Source organism: Dipteris shenzhenensis, chromosome 10 (genome assembly GCF_047967505.1).
Source record: "Dipteris shenzhenensis isolate YYH24624 ecotype China chromosome 10, Dip_SZ_1.0, whole genome shotgun sequence".
NCBI lineage: Eukaryota > Viridiplantae > Streptophyta > Polypodiopsida > Gleicheniales > Dipteridaceae > Dipteris > Dipteris shenzhenensis.
This window is the reverse complement of record NC_141605.1, coordinates 35921880-35937143: the sequence shown is the minus strand read 5'-3', so window position 1 is coordinate 35937143 and position 15264 is coordinate 35921880.

Below are 15264 nucleotides of genomic sequence, written 5' to 3'. Positions count from 1 at the left end.
AAGGGAGGGGCCGGCGGGGAGGGGGAGGGGGAGGGGAAGGGAGGGACGGCGGGGAGGGAGGGGCCGGCGGGGAAGGGGGAGGCCGACGGGGAGGGGGAGGGAGAGGAGGGGAAGGAAGGGAGAGGGGCCGGCGGGGAGGGGGAGGGAGAGGGAGAGGAGGGGAAGGGAGGGGCTGGCGGGGAGGGGGAGGGGGAGGCGGGGAAGGGGAGGGGAAGGGAGCGGTCGACGGGGAGGGGGAGGGGGAGGCGGGGAAGGGGAGGGGAAGGGAGGGCAGGGAGGAGAGGGGAAGGGGAAGGAGGAGGAGAGGGGAAGGGAGGGGGAGGGGAGGAGAGGAAGTGGGAGGAGGGAGGGGAGAAGTGGGAGGAGAGGGGAAGGGAGGGGGAGAGGGGAAGCGGGAGAAGAAGGGGGAGGAGAGGGGAAGGAAGGGGGAGGGGAGGACAAGGGGAGGGAGGAGAGGGGAAGGGAGGGGAGAGTGGAAGGGGGAGGAGAGGGGATGGGAAGCAAGAGGGGAGGGACGAGAGGGAGGGAGGGAGTACCTGGGTGGAGAGGTGGTGGAGCTCCAGGAAAGTTGTGAGAGAGAATGAGGAGAAGTAGAGTTTTATAGAAAATGGGTAGCTTTTAGGTCAAGTCAGCTTTTTTTAATTTTTAAGGTTTTTTTAGTTCTTTTAGGTTCACTATAAGTAGAACATTCTTCATTCTCTCTTTCATTCAAAGATCATTCTTTTACACTCCACGCTTCTCTTCTCTCATCAAGCTGTTGCAGGATTCTCAAAAATTTTCAAAATGTTGCAGGACGTGAGTTCATTTCTAACCTATTGCGTACGCAAGAACTTCTAAGGTTCAAGTTTTTGTAAATTTGAATTTTTTTTCAAATCTGATTCTTTTCTCAAAAAGTTGTGTGTACGCAACAACTTCAAAAAACCATTTTGCATTAAATCTTTTTTCCCACAAATTTTCCTCTTTACCTCAAACTCTCACAACCTGTTTTCAGAAATTTCTTTCCTAGCCTATTGGGCACGCAACAATTTTTCAAAAAAAAAAAAATCTATTACAAATTTCTCTCTCAACCTCAAAACCACTCAAACCTCCCTACTTATTGCGTATGCAACAACTTCAAAACAAAATTTAATCATAAATCTCTCTAAAAAACTCCTCAACAAAAAAAAACAATCTATTACAAATTTCTCTCTCAACCTCAAAACCACTCAAACCCTACCTATTGCGTATGCAACAACTTCAAAAAAAAATTTAATCATAAATCTCTCCAAAAAACTTCTCATTAAAAAAAAAACAATCTATTACAAATTTCTGTCTCAACCTCAAAACCACTTAAACCTCCCTACCTATTGCATACGCAAAAACTTCAAAACAAAATTTAATCATAAATCTCTTCAAAAAACTCCTTTAAAAAAAACACAATCTATTACAAATTTCTCTCTCAACCTCAAAACCACTCAAACCTCCCTACCTATTGCGTACGCAACAACTTCAAAACAATATTTAATCATAAATCTCTCCAAAAAACTCTTCTCACAACACTTTATTACAAATTTCTCTCTCAACCTCAAAACCACTCAAACCTCCCTACCTATTGCGTACACAACAACTTCAAAATAAAATTTAATCATAAATCTTTCCAAAAAACTCTTCTCAGGACACTTTATTAATATAAGAAATCCATTTATAATATTTTTACTACATAATATAATAAATTTTTATTAACTAATGTTAAAATATAATTTTGCTAAAAATATATATTATTAATATATAAATTAATATAAATATTATATAAATACATTAATTAAAAAAATATAACTTAAAAGGGAGGTCTTCTAGCATATGTGCTTTATATAATACTTATTCTTAAAACAATGAATAATTAGTGAATATATTGCTATTCTATACATTATTAACTTAAAAACTAATGTAAATATAAATTAATTATTATATAAATTTAAATAAATATTTAAATTATTAATATTATACATTAATAACATTTAAAATTATGTAGATTATATACTAATAACCTTTCAATTTTAAAAAGTAGTCAATCAAAGAATTGAATTAATTTAAAAAATAAGAAAATATTAAAATTTACGCACTTACTTTTAGCATGTATGCTTTTCTTCCATGTGTATAATACTTGTTAGTTAGTCAAAGAATGAAAAATTAGATAATGTATTTGTAAGGTAGGTATTTAAAACCATATAATCTAGAAGAGGCTTAGCATACTTACTTATCTTTGTTACTATGTGTAATACTTTGCAAAAGCCTTAAACTTTGTTTAAGGCTTTGCACAAAACTATAGTATCATTGCATCCATATCATTTTTTCACTTTAGCAACCACCAGATATCCATGGTATCCATGATATGGAATACATATTATTTCTTATCACATACTTTTTCATTTCTTTTGATACACCATGCAGCATGAATGTAAGAAAATATGAATCGGTGTGCTTTTAGCCTATGTACTTCTCCCTAATCAATAGGATACTTTGACTAGGTAGACTTATAATTACTTAAAGTAAAGCCTTTGCAAAGGATCCTACCTTTTGATACACCATGCAGCATGAATGTAAGAGAATATGAATCGGTGTGCTTTTAGCCTATGTGCTTGTCCCTAATCAGTAGGATACTTTGACTAGGTAGACTTATATTTACTTAAAGTAAAGCCTTTGCAAAGGATCATACCTATAAACAAAACACTTTGGAAAGCATATAACATATAGTCTATATATATATCTAAACTAAGTACTTTTGAATGCATATTTTATATAGTCTATATACCTTAAATCTTACACCCTAAATCTTAAATCCTAAAGTTTTCTAAATCTTAGGTTATACAATCTAAGCTCTTAAACTTATATAACAGTTGTAATCCCTAAACCCTAAACCTTAAACCCTAACCCCTATAACTTAAATTCTAAAACCTAGATTCTAGACTCTAAGCTCATGATCTTATATACTAAACCCTAAACCCTAAAACCTAAAACCTAAATCCTAAATCCTAAACCCTAAAACAATAATCATAAACCCTAAATGCAAAATCCTAAACCCTAAATCCTAGATTTTAAACCCTAAACCCTAAATCCTAAACCCTAAACCCTAAAAACATAATCATAAACTCAAAACCCTAAACACTAAATCTTAAATCCTAAGCCCTAAATCCTTAACCCTAAATACTAAACCCTAAACCCTAACCCTAAAATACAATCAAAATTTAATTATTTTTTTCAATTTGTGCAATAGGTTTGATATATCCCCCAAACTGTTGCAAGTGGAATAGGTTAATGGTGCACTCAACCTATTGCAAGAATCAAGGAATTTTCTTGATTTGTGCAACAGGTTAGATATACCCCCCAACCTGTTGCTCAAGCAACAGGTTGGGGGGTATATCCAACCTATTGCATAAATCGAGAATTTTATTGATTTGTGCAACAGATTGGATATACCCCCCAACCTGTTGCTCAAGCAATAGGTTGAGGGATATATCCAACAACAGGCCTCGGTTGGGGTGACCCTTGAGTAACAGGTTGGGGGGTATATCCAACCTGTTGCACAAATCAAGAATTTTCTTGACTTGTACAATAGGTTGGATATACCCCCAACCTGTTGCCCTGTTGGGGGGTATATCCAACCTGTTGCACAAATCAAGAATTTTCTTGATTTGTGCAACAGGTTGGATATATTCCCCAATTGTATATCAAATTGTTGCACAAATAAGAAAAATTCTTGATTTGTGCAACAGGTTGGATATATCCCCCAACCTATTGCTCAAGCAACAGATTGGAGGATATATCCAACCTGTTGCACAAATTAAAAAAATTCATTAAATTTTGGTTGTATTTTATGGTTAGGGTTTAGGGTTTATGGTTTAGGGTTTAGGATTGAAGATTTAGGGTTTAGGATTTAGAGTTTAGGGTTTAAGGTTTAGGATTTATTGTTTAGGAGTTTAGGATTTAGGGTTTAGGGTTTAGGAATTAAATGTTTAAAGTATTCATAGGATTTAGGATTTAGGGTTTATCCTATGAATGTTTAAAGTATTCATAGGATTTAGGGTTTAGGGTTTATCCTGTGAATGTTTATGAGTTTAGGATTTAGGGTTTAGGGTTTAGGAAATGACACACATTCATAGGGTTTAGGATTTATCCTATGAATGTGTGTCATTTCCAATATTGTGGTGAGAGAAGATGTGTAGTGATAATCACCAACGTTGTAAATCTTGAAGTACATTTAAAATATCCACATGGAGACTTTGAAACATTGGGAGATATCTTACAATGTGACATATTTGATATGCAAGCACACAGAATACTCTGGGACCAAGACGAAATTGTTCCAAAGACATACTTTCAAGATATCAAGAAAACTTATTTTGAGGGAGAAAAAGTAGAGATGTTTTAAGATATTCTAAAAACTAGCCACCCGTGAGCTCCTTTCCTCTCTCCTTAGAATAAATGCTCTGAACTGTGACTATATATAGCGACACTTTCCCCTATTCCATCGCTATATAGCGACTGACCAGTGTCGCTATACAGTGACCCTTGGGGCTAAAATCAAAAACCTTGTGCGGCACCATCTTTCACAACTCTATCGTGGGAAAAGCAAAAATCTCTTTTCCCATCTTATATTCAGTGACCTCGCTTTCCTCCTCTCTATTCCCCACACTCCTCACCCCTACCCAGCTCCTCTCCCAACACTTGTGCTCCCTCTCGACCCTTCTCCCGCTCTGCTTGTGTTTTTCAAGAAGGTGTGTTTCTTTAAGCAATGTAGATTCATTTTTTGTGAGATTTCATTTTATGGGTGTTGAAGCATATTTCTCCTTGCATTATTAAGCATATGTGCTAATTTTCATGCTTGATTCTCAGAGGTTAAGGATGAAAAACGAGATTGGTGAAAGAAAGAAGACTCATCTCTTCTCTTTTTGGTATTTCTCTTCCTCCTCTTTCCCTTCCTTTTGTGCTTTCTCCTTATTTGTAGGCTTATGATTGTCCCCGCAATCCAATCCCTTTGGAAAGTTGCTTCTCCAAACTCCTCCTTCCTCTAACTAGTTATCTAAAAAATGATATGTTTCCTCTCTTTTGTAGGGCCAATCCACAAAAAAGCGAGCAGGACTTTTCCAGGTAAGAAAGTGCTTCCTCTTCTTTTTCCAGGCATAGGAACCCTCTCTTCCCCTCTCTTCTCTTATTCCCTCTTCTTCCCCTCTTTTCCCCTTTTCCCCCCTCTTTTTCCCCTCTTTTCCTCCCTGTCTTATTTCCTCTTCTTCCTCTCTTTTCTTCTTTTCCCCTCTCTTTTTTCCTTCTCTTTTCTCCTCTTTCTTTCTCTTCTTTCTCTTCTTTTCCCCTCTCTTATTTCCTCTCTTTCATCCTCTTTTCTCTTCTTTTCATAAGCATATGCATTTGCCTATGCTTATGCTTTATGCATGAGCATTGGCTTATGCTCATATGCTTTTCCCCTCTCTTTTTTCTTTCTCTTTTCCCCTCTTCCTTCCTCTTCCTTCTCTTCTTTTCCCCTCTTTTATTTCCTCTCTTTCATCCTCTTTTCTCTTATTTTCATAAGCATATGCATTTGCCTATGCTTATGCGTGCTCATATGCACATGCATAAGCATAAGCATATGCTTTCTCTCTTTTTCTCTTTTTTCCTCTCTTTTCTTCTTTTCTGCTCTCTTTTTTACTTCTCTTTTCCCCTCTTTCTTTATCTTCTTTTTCCCTCTCTTATTTCCTCTCTTTCATCCTCTTTTACCTCTTTTCATAAGCGCATGCATTTGCCTATGCTCATTCATGCATGAGCATATGCTCATATGCTTATGCTTATTAATGAGCATATGCTGATATGCTCATGCATAAGCATAAGCATTTGCTTTCTCGATTTTTTCTCTTGTTTCCTATCTTCATAATTGTGTAAAGTAAATAATTGTCCTTTCATATTTATCCTTTCTGCGTTGATGTCATTTCATAATTTCAGTGATTAATTGTCTTTTCATAATTTCTTGAGTTTGAATTTCATAATTGACTTAAGTAATTAATTGTCTTTCCACTTCTTACCCTTGTTTTTTATTTTTTGTCTTTGTATTTGTGTCTATGTTTGTCCAATCCTCCCAAATTGGACATGGGATCATGTCGCACATTCGACGAGTACAAAATCCCTCCTAGGAGGAGACATCATGATCTATACTCTCCAGAGGACTTTGATTCCACTCAAGCAACACCTCAGGGGCCTACCCCTGTTACTAGGGCTCCTCTCAGACCTAGCACTGTGACCACCCCTCGGGAAACTCTTTTTCTATTAGCCCATGGCTTTGTTGAGAGTCCTGATGAGTTTGTCGCACAGATGAGCGATTGAAAGGCAGTGAGATTCTTCTCTCTGCTATCCCTGAGAATCTTAGCTCTTCCCTCTCCTACACCGATGGCTATTCATACTCAAGAGCCGTCCCCTCTAGCCCCTTCAACTGAGGGGTCATCACTTGGGCATACCCATCATAAGGGAAGGAAGAGTAGGAAGGGTTGAGGCTACTGTGCTGACTCGGGAGATGTAGACGAGTCAGCACACTCACATCCCTACAAGTCTCCATTTGGTCATGAGTCCCAATACTAGTTAGGTCCCTTGTCCTCTCCCACTCCCTCTGCTACTCCTCGCTCCGTAATCCTCGCTCGTAAGTGCTCGCAATAACACCCCTTGCTCTAGCTCTGCCACTCCCATGACTCCTTTCCTACCCGAGGACCTGAAAGGACTGAGGAGTGATGGCCACCATGAGGCGATTGATGAGCCACCACTTCAAGAGAGACATAGCTACTGACTGGTGGTACCAGGATGGCGAAAAGAAGCAGGCAGCCATTGATGAATTGAAAATAAAATACCCTAACCTCCCAAATTGGGAGTTCAATGAGGATTACATGCGAGAGTGCATGGGTGGGGTCTTGACGCATCATAGGTCAACCTTGCGCACTTCCATCGCAAAGGGGAAGGCTAAACCCAGTTGACTAGACAAAGCTGACTGGAATTTTTTCAAGAAGCAGTACAGGGACCATCCCAAAAAGTTTGAGAGTCGGCGGAGGGGGGCTGTGAGGAGACGGCTGGACTCTATACGTACTTTGCACTTTGGTGCAGGTGGACGGTTGGCGTTCGAGGCAACCGTGGTAAGTCTACTTCTTCTCATTTAATTTATTGTTCTATTTGTTTTATTACATATTGCATGCACTTTATCTAACTCTCGTAAATTGGGCCCACAACAAGCTACAATGGGTCACCTTCCCACAGACAAAGAGGCGAGATGTGCATTCTGCATAGGAATAAAGCCGTGGTTTATTGAGATGGAGGCCGTGGGAGAGACGGTCAATTGGGCTGAGGTGGCTGCTCAAACGGTATAAGTCTACTCCTACTTGTAATCTCACTTTTCAAATTGTTTTATACTTTAAGTTCCAATCTAATTTCCAATTATTATTAATATGGTTTCACTCTTAGAGTGTAAGCTCAAACATCCCATTAGCAGAGGTGAGCGGTAATGATGAGGGATTAGGCTTACATGGCATTGACGAGGGCCAGGGATCAAGACAACACGACCACTATGACGACGAGGATGAGGACGATGACGAGGATGAGCAGTAGTAGTAGTAGTAGTACTAGTAGTAGTTTGTATATACTTTGACATGTATATGCTTCCATATGTCAGCTCGTTTGAGTGATTTTGTATCACCCTTTTCAAAAGGGTAATTTTGTAATAACAAACAATGTTGTATATCTTCGGCATGTATATGCTTCTCCCGCTCGACTCATTTGAGTGATTTTGTATCACCGCTTTCACAAGGGAAATTTTATAACAAACAACATTCTTTTGTAATTACTAAAAAAAAACATTAGTGGGACAAAATAGGTCTTGTTGTGGCCTTGATTAGCCCCACTAATGTTTTTTTTTAAGTTTCTATTAAGCGTCATGCTTACCAATGTTGCTATATAGCGACATTTACCAGAGTCACTATATAGCGACCGTTCTTTTCCGATGCTAATAGCGACATAAATACCGACCTTTGCATCCGTCCAAAAAAAAAAAGTGTAAAAAAGGTCGATATTTTCATCGAAAAATGGCCTGTGCCTTGTAGTGTGCATATGCATCTGTGCATATGCATCTTAGGATCCAAGCGTGAGAGGAAAGCAAGCCATGAAGTACATAATGGAGGTGGTTGATGCTACCCTCCTACCAATGTGAAGAGATGAGGTGTGTGCAATTGCCAATGCAAGCATATTTCATGATCTAAATGCTTGAAAATACAACTGCATCAATGAAATGGTCTCCAATGATGACATTGCAATGGTATGAGGTTGTGCCGATGCCACACATGCATGGTGGCCCATCAAGAATTATCGCCACCCTGCTATGAGGGAGAATGCATACTACATTCACTACATGATCAAATCAGAAAAACCTCATAGCGGGGCCATGCCACTTTACTTTGCAAAGATGTTATATGCAAAGCTTGTGCTAGATGTGCCTATAGACTTCGCTGACAAACCCAAGAAATGGGGCAAAAGACCAGTGTTTCAAAGGTTTGCAACATGAAAGAATTGCACTTTTAGTGGCCTGTATTGCATGTTAAAAGAATTGTATTTAAAAGTATTTCATTTTAATAGAATTGCATTTTAAATAAATTGCATTTCAGAAGGATTGCATGTTAAAAGAATTGCAATTGCAACATTTATCAGACACAAATAGAATTTCATTTAGGGTGAGTCCGTACAGGGGCATGATGCAAGGTACCCAGAAGATCTCTGTGTACCCACTTTGGCATATCATCATTGATCATACCCCTTTCACATCATCCAAAACTCTATTGTTCACATAGAGGTAAACCATCTTTTCCGATCTTTTCGACGTCAAGCGATTTCTTGTGATGGAATACACAAACTTATAGTTACTCTAGTTGCGTTTGCTAGAGGAGTTACTACAAGGTTGCAACAACACCTTCATGGCTAAGGCTTGCAAATGAGGCATGGATGCTCCCCACTCTTTCCACCATCTCCATGCTGGCATATATTTTGCTAATTCTTTGATTCTTGGATAGGAAAACAATCCTTCTCTATTTTGAAAAGTTGACAGTTCCCTAACAGTAGAGGCATACTCTATCCTATCCTCAAGGAAATGTCCAAGAATATCATGCCACAATTGCATTATCTGTACATCAGTCTTTGTGCGATATCCCCATCATTGCGGATCTGATATATGGGTGTCATAGTGCAAAGAGTTGTGAGCTTGATTCCATCATTTTCACACCGGCATCTTTTGCAATGCGGTTCATTTAATCATGATATATCCACCTTCACCTGGCTTGGCATCTTCCTTCAAAACATCCCTCTCAGTAGTCCACCACGTCATATAAGCACTTCCCATTCTTGGCCCTTTCACATCCAACATACGGATTGCAAACCAAATTGGCTTGATAGCTTCCATTGCATCGGACACCCTCTTCCAAAATGTCAAATTATAAGCCAACGCCTTTAGGTCTCCAAATTTGTTACAAGAGCTTGCTGCTTTAACAACCGCTCCATCATTATATTGTTTGTGCTGAAATGCATTTCACTTGGCTTTAGAAGCTCTAGTGGGTGACTTGCAGGGTGATGATTCCTTAATATGTCTATGTTTAGTAAGTCTGCTAGACCTCGAGATGGAGCAACCATCCAATCGTCTTGACCCATCCCAACATAATAGCCTACCCTAAACCTAAGTGAGGTCCCATCTATATAATCTATGGAACATCATGAGTATATTTCACTTCTAGGAGAAATCCTCATGAGTATAATATATGGAACATCATGAGTATTTCTCACTTCTCGAAGGAATCCTCTATGTCATCCTCTCTCTCTCTCTCTCTCTCTCTCTATATATATATATATATATATATGTATATATATATTTATTTAATTTATATGACTCCTTGAGGCTGTTATAATTGACATTTCAAGGCATATAATTTCTATGTTGGAACAAAGGGATGAAAAGTAAAGGTGACATATGATGTGCATATTAAAGACGTAGTTCATTTGTATAGATTTCTAAAAAAGTGAATGTACATGAAAAACATACTTTGCATTAAACATTTACACTATATTTTGCTCCATGTTTTGTAGCTCTATGAGCATGAGAGTATCTTTGGGCATCAGACCAATCTTTTATTTTTGGTCTTATTAATAGCCCTAAACTACCCTAGATATTATGTCTAAACCTTCCTAGATGTTTTTTGCAGTAGCCCCTCTTCTAGGTAGTATTACTCGCAATGATGCTACACAAAATTAAGATTTGTCACAAAGATTTTATTGCATGATCCCAATTATGATATGTATGCTCTTCTTTTTTAATCATTATAAACAAGATGATAATTGCAAAATAGAGCACATCCAATGTTGTAATATCAATGAGTCCTTCAAGCTGGTCTGCAAACAAATGAGTTCCATTTTAAGTATTTGCTATTCCTTCCTACACAAATTAAGACAAAACATTTTCTTGCATGATGTCTAGAGAAAGTCTGGATAACCACACCTAGGCTCTAATGAAAAGTGAGTGTCTCATTAGGAAGGCAAAAAAAGTGACAATAAAAAGCTAGTTTGACATTGCAAAAAAAAGATCAACTTTGTTGGCATTTCAAAAAATGCTTGCAAAAAAAATTCCAGAATGGATAATCTGGCCAGGAGCAAGCATGCAATTTTCTTGAGGTTGGGTGATCCACATAATCGAAAATCGTTGATTTTTGTAATGCTCAGAAAGGGTAAACCATTGATGATTGTAATGCTAAGAAAGGCAAGATACAAGGATCTCATTATGCAAATAATCGATGAGAGAGTACGGATTTTCTTTGATGAAACAAATTGAAAGCTTACCTCTCGAAACTGGCAATGGTCCATTTTAGATCCGATGGTCTGTATTCTCTAATTAAAATCCAATGATGGAGAAATCCCTAATCGTCCTCCCCCAAACCTCTCCTTAAGAGATAAAATAGATGCTTTATTATGTTCCATAGGAAGACAAATCCTTCAAATGTATTAACATTTTCATCAATAGAGGCTAGCTTTTAGTTTTGGGGAATTGTATTTGAGAACCTATATTTCATCATAAGATGATTCCTTCAAATATACAACACTTTCATAACTCTAGGCTAGCTATATTTTTAGGGAAATTAACTTTGTGAGCTTTCTTCTATGAATTTTTTTGCCAATCTCAACATAGAGTGGGATGATTTAAAAATAGTTTGTTCAATCATAATCAAATTTCTTTAAATGTACAACACTTTCATAAGTAGAGGGTTACTATATTTCCATAATGTTTTGTGTAGTAGCCCCTCTTCTTGGTAGTATTACCCGCAATGATGCTACACAACATTAAGATTTGTCACAAAAAATTTAGTGCATGATCCCAGTTATGATATGTATGGTCTTCTTTCTCAATCATTATAAACAAGATGATAAATGCAAAATATAGAAGATCCAATATTGTAAAATCAATGAGCTCTTCAAGTTGGTTTGCAAACAAATGAGTTTCGTTTTAAGTATTTGCTATTCCTTCCTGCAGAACTTAGACAAAACATTTTCTTGCATGACGTCTAGAGAAAGTATGGATAACCACACCTAGCCTGTAGTAAAGAGAGAGTGTCTATTGCATAAGGATCTTATAGCTCTAACTAGATATACTAAGGCAATACAATGGATTCCATAGCAGTAGTAGTGAGTGTCAAAGCAGACATAAGAAAGGATGCCTTGGAAAGTTCTTCTCTTCAGTGAAAGTCAATCAAACAATAACTATGCATTACAAAAAGGTCGATGCCTTGAAAGAAATTTAATAAATCCATATTGCTAATATGGCATACTTTTTCCTTTCTATGTATGTGAGCTCGAAGGAAATAGATCCCACTATGCTTGAGAATGCTCGAGTTATGTCAATGGAGGTGGTTTGTTTAGTGGAGGAGACATTTCCACATTCTATTCTCATAAGCCAATTACATCTCATAGTGCATTTGGTGGATGAGATTGCTATATGCAGTATTATACATGCATGATGGATGTTCTTCCTCAAGTGCTTCACAAAGACCTTGAAGGGTTTGGTGAGACAAAATGCAAGGCTTGAAGGTAGCACGGCCGAGGGTTGGTTGGTACAAGAGTCACTTGTATATATTTATGAGTTTCTTGTTGATGTGGATAGCTCTCTCCACAACTATGGAGAGATGATGAAGACCTAAGGATGACCTCTATTGTGCCTCAAGGGAAAGGACGGAGCAAAGTAATAGACATAGAGTTGATTAATAATATCAACCTTTATTGCATGCTTAATAGTGATGTGATGAAAAGATGGGTGACAAGATACGAGGATGCAAAGGCAAGAAGACAAGGAGAAAGGGCCCTCTTTCGTACACACCAGGGATCTCGTGTGCCATAGCCTTGGCATCTAAGAGCACTTCCAAAGGATATTCATGTGGATTGGCTACTTGACGAAATGGAGAGAGCAGAGAGAGATGAGGGGATGCATATCACAATGGAAGAATGGGAGTATGCTAGGGGATGCATGATCAAGGTCAGTATATAGAATGTTATGCATAAGTTAAGAGCTTTCAATAATTTAGATTGCTTATTTATTTGATTTGGTAATCATGGGCAATGTTTGGAAAGTAGTGATGTACATTCATCAGCCTGCACCAAAATCTCACTTTTTGTGTGTCTACTTATTTGTAAAAGTTGTAAATTTTAATAATAGGTCCGATGAGCATGATATCGATAGTAACATTTTGTAATTTTCATATAAAAAAATGCCATGACAAAAAACCAATTCAATTTACAACTTAAAAATTCAAATTATTAGAGCTTTATTAAAATTTTGCTAGTTTCATACTTATTGTTAAGGTCCATAGTTGATTGGAAATGGACATCCAACATGAGATTTCACTCAATTAATTTACGAAACTAAGATGTAGAAATATTACTTGTCAAATGTGAAAACTCATCATTTCGGTTGATGCCTCCAATTGTGGGGCCGCTGTGGGACCCTTGACGTCCGAGAAATGATTCGACATCATAAAACAATGTGCATTGGATGGGCCGCGACAAGCCTATCCGAGCCATTGGTAGAGGGGGGCAAGTGATCAAGGAAGAATCCTTGGTTCCAAGAAAGTTTCGAAAAATATGAAGTCAAGGCTTGGTCAAAATAATATGATAATGTAATAATAAGTTGGAACAAATTTTTCTTACAGAGAACATGAACTACAGATGCCGTGTGCTCCTCTTCCATAGCCAATATATTAATGATCATAGTTGCTCCTCCTCCATAGCCAAATATTTCTCCTTCAACCTCCACCTCCCAAGTTCTTCATTCACCTCGTAGCTTCATCGATCCGCCATCCAACGTTATACCTTCTTCTTCTTCTTCTTCTTCTTCTTCATGCTCCTGCACGTCCTTTAATCGTCGCCTTCCCATCATCTCACAGTGCAGACAAAATCCCCCCGCCAACAAAATCCGTGTCTAACTCATAGTGCAGATGCGCTAATAGATGCACAAATGGACGCACTAATAGATGCGCTATTAGATGCACCCACATTTTCACTATTCTAGCAACGTCTATAGACGTGCCTGCTATTTTACATGTCTATCAAGCACGCCTATAGTTGCTTTGTCTTGTTGTGGTATCCGAGAAACAATGGTCCCACTTTTATATGCTCACTCTAATAAAGAAAGACAGGAAGTAGTACTTGTTTATTTCAGTATCTCATCCATTATTATATTTTATCAATTATGACATCTCTAACTCAATGTGGCTTTTTGGAGGTCTTCTGATGTGCAAATTTTAGAAATTTATTGGTGGCAAAGCGATCAAAGATGGCTTTACAGATTGTAGTTCTAGTTGTGCTCTTTGTTTTGAGCTATTGCATGCCCCGATCGTAGTTTGGAGTGAAATGTTACGTTGGTTTGTGTGATAACTACTCCTATCTTGGTTTCATGATCGGCATGCTCATAGTGATTTTTCCAAAAATATTTTGGTTTTGTGATCAACAAGCTTGTAGTTTTGTTCACCCAAAACATTGACAATTTGTTTATATAGGGAAAAAAATAGACTTTACTAGATACAATTCAAAGTGTGGACTAGTAAACTTTGAACATTTCCTACATCGACTATATAGCGAATAACTTCACTATATAGAAAACCTACAATATGATATTTCAAGAGAATTGTCTCTTGATCTTCTTCATAAAAATTCATCAACCTTAAAAGCATCAACCCGTAGTATATAAATTAATAATCCTCTATACTAATTGATAAAAGAAAGAATGCATTAATTTGAAGTAAAGAGTGGAAATGAGTTTAGCAAGAATAGGAGGACTAGAATATGATATCAAATGAGTTTAGCAAGAACAGGAGGACTAGCATATGATATTAAACAGCAAAGAAAAAGAAAATGTGAAGGGAAGAAGAACTTGGTAGGTTGTGGTGGAGATAATCATGAGGAAAAATGATGTTATAAGGAGGCCTTTGATAAGCCCATAGTATCTCAAAAGCTTGTAGTGTTGATGAAGGTCAGGGAGACCATTTTGTAGGACTTGTTCATCATAAAGAATCAGTGCATATGCATCCCAAACATAGCCCATATGTAGCCCACCTTCTATATTCTACCCATATGCATCCCATGTTTAGTCAATAACTTCTTCCAAAAATAACTAGCACTCATTGTGGCGTAAATCTACCATAACCTCATGACTTTTCTCCCAATTTTTTAATGTGCAGTGGTTGGCACAATAGATGATATTCTAATCATCTTTACAGATTAGAGTAGAAAATCCCGCCCATATAGTTTCCCACACTCATGATCTTGCATCTTTGGTGGTCAAAAAATTTGATTATATGTAGGAACCTCTAGCAAAGATGCATCTCCATTGTTTGTTGTAGACATTGTGCACCTTGGAGGAACTTTGGGCATCTCAATATTCCTTACTTGTGAAGAACTATGTTTGTTTTGTTTCATGTCATTTATTTCCTATTGTATCGATTATAGAGAAGAATGATGTAATGTGTGCCTTCCAATGACCAACACTATCTATTGTTGTATCAAATCCATCCACTCTCACTACCACATCATCTCTAGTCTTGTAGATGTCCCCATTATAAAAAACCTTTGCATAGGTTGTTCCTCTACATGCTTGAAGACAACCCGCTTTAGTACACCAAAATTGTTCAAGATATAACATCGGTTCATCCTTAGAGAGGAATCAATGTGCTCTGTTCTTTCTCGTTA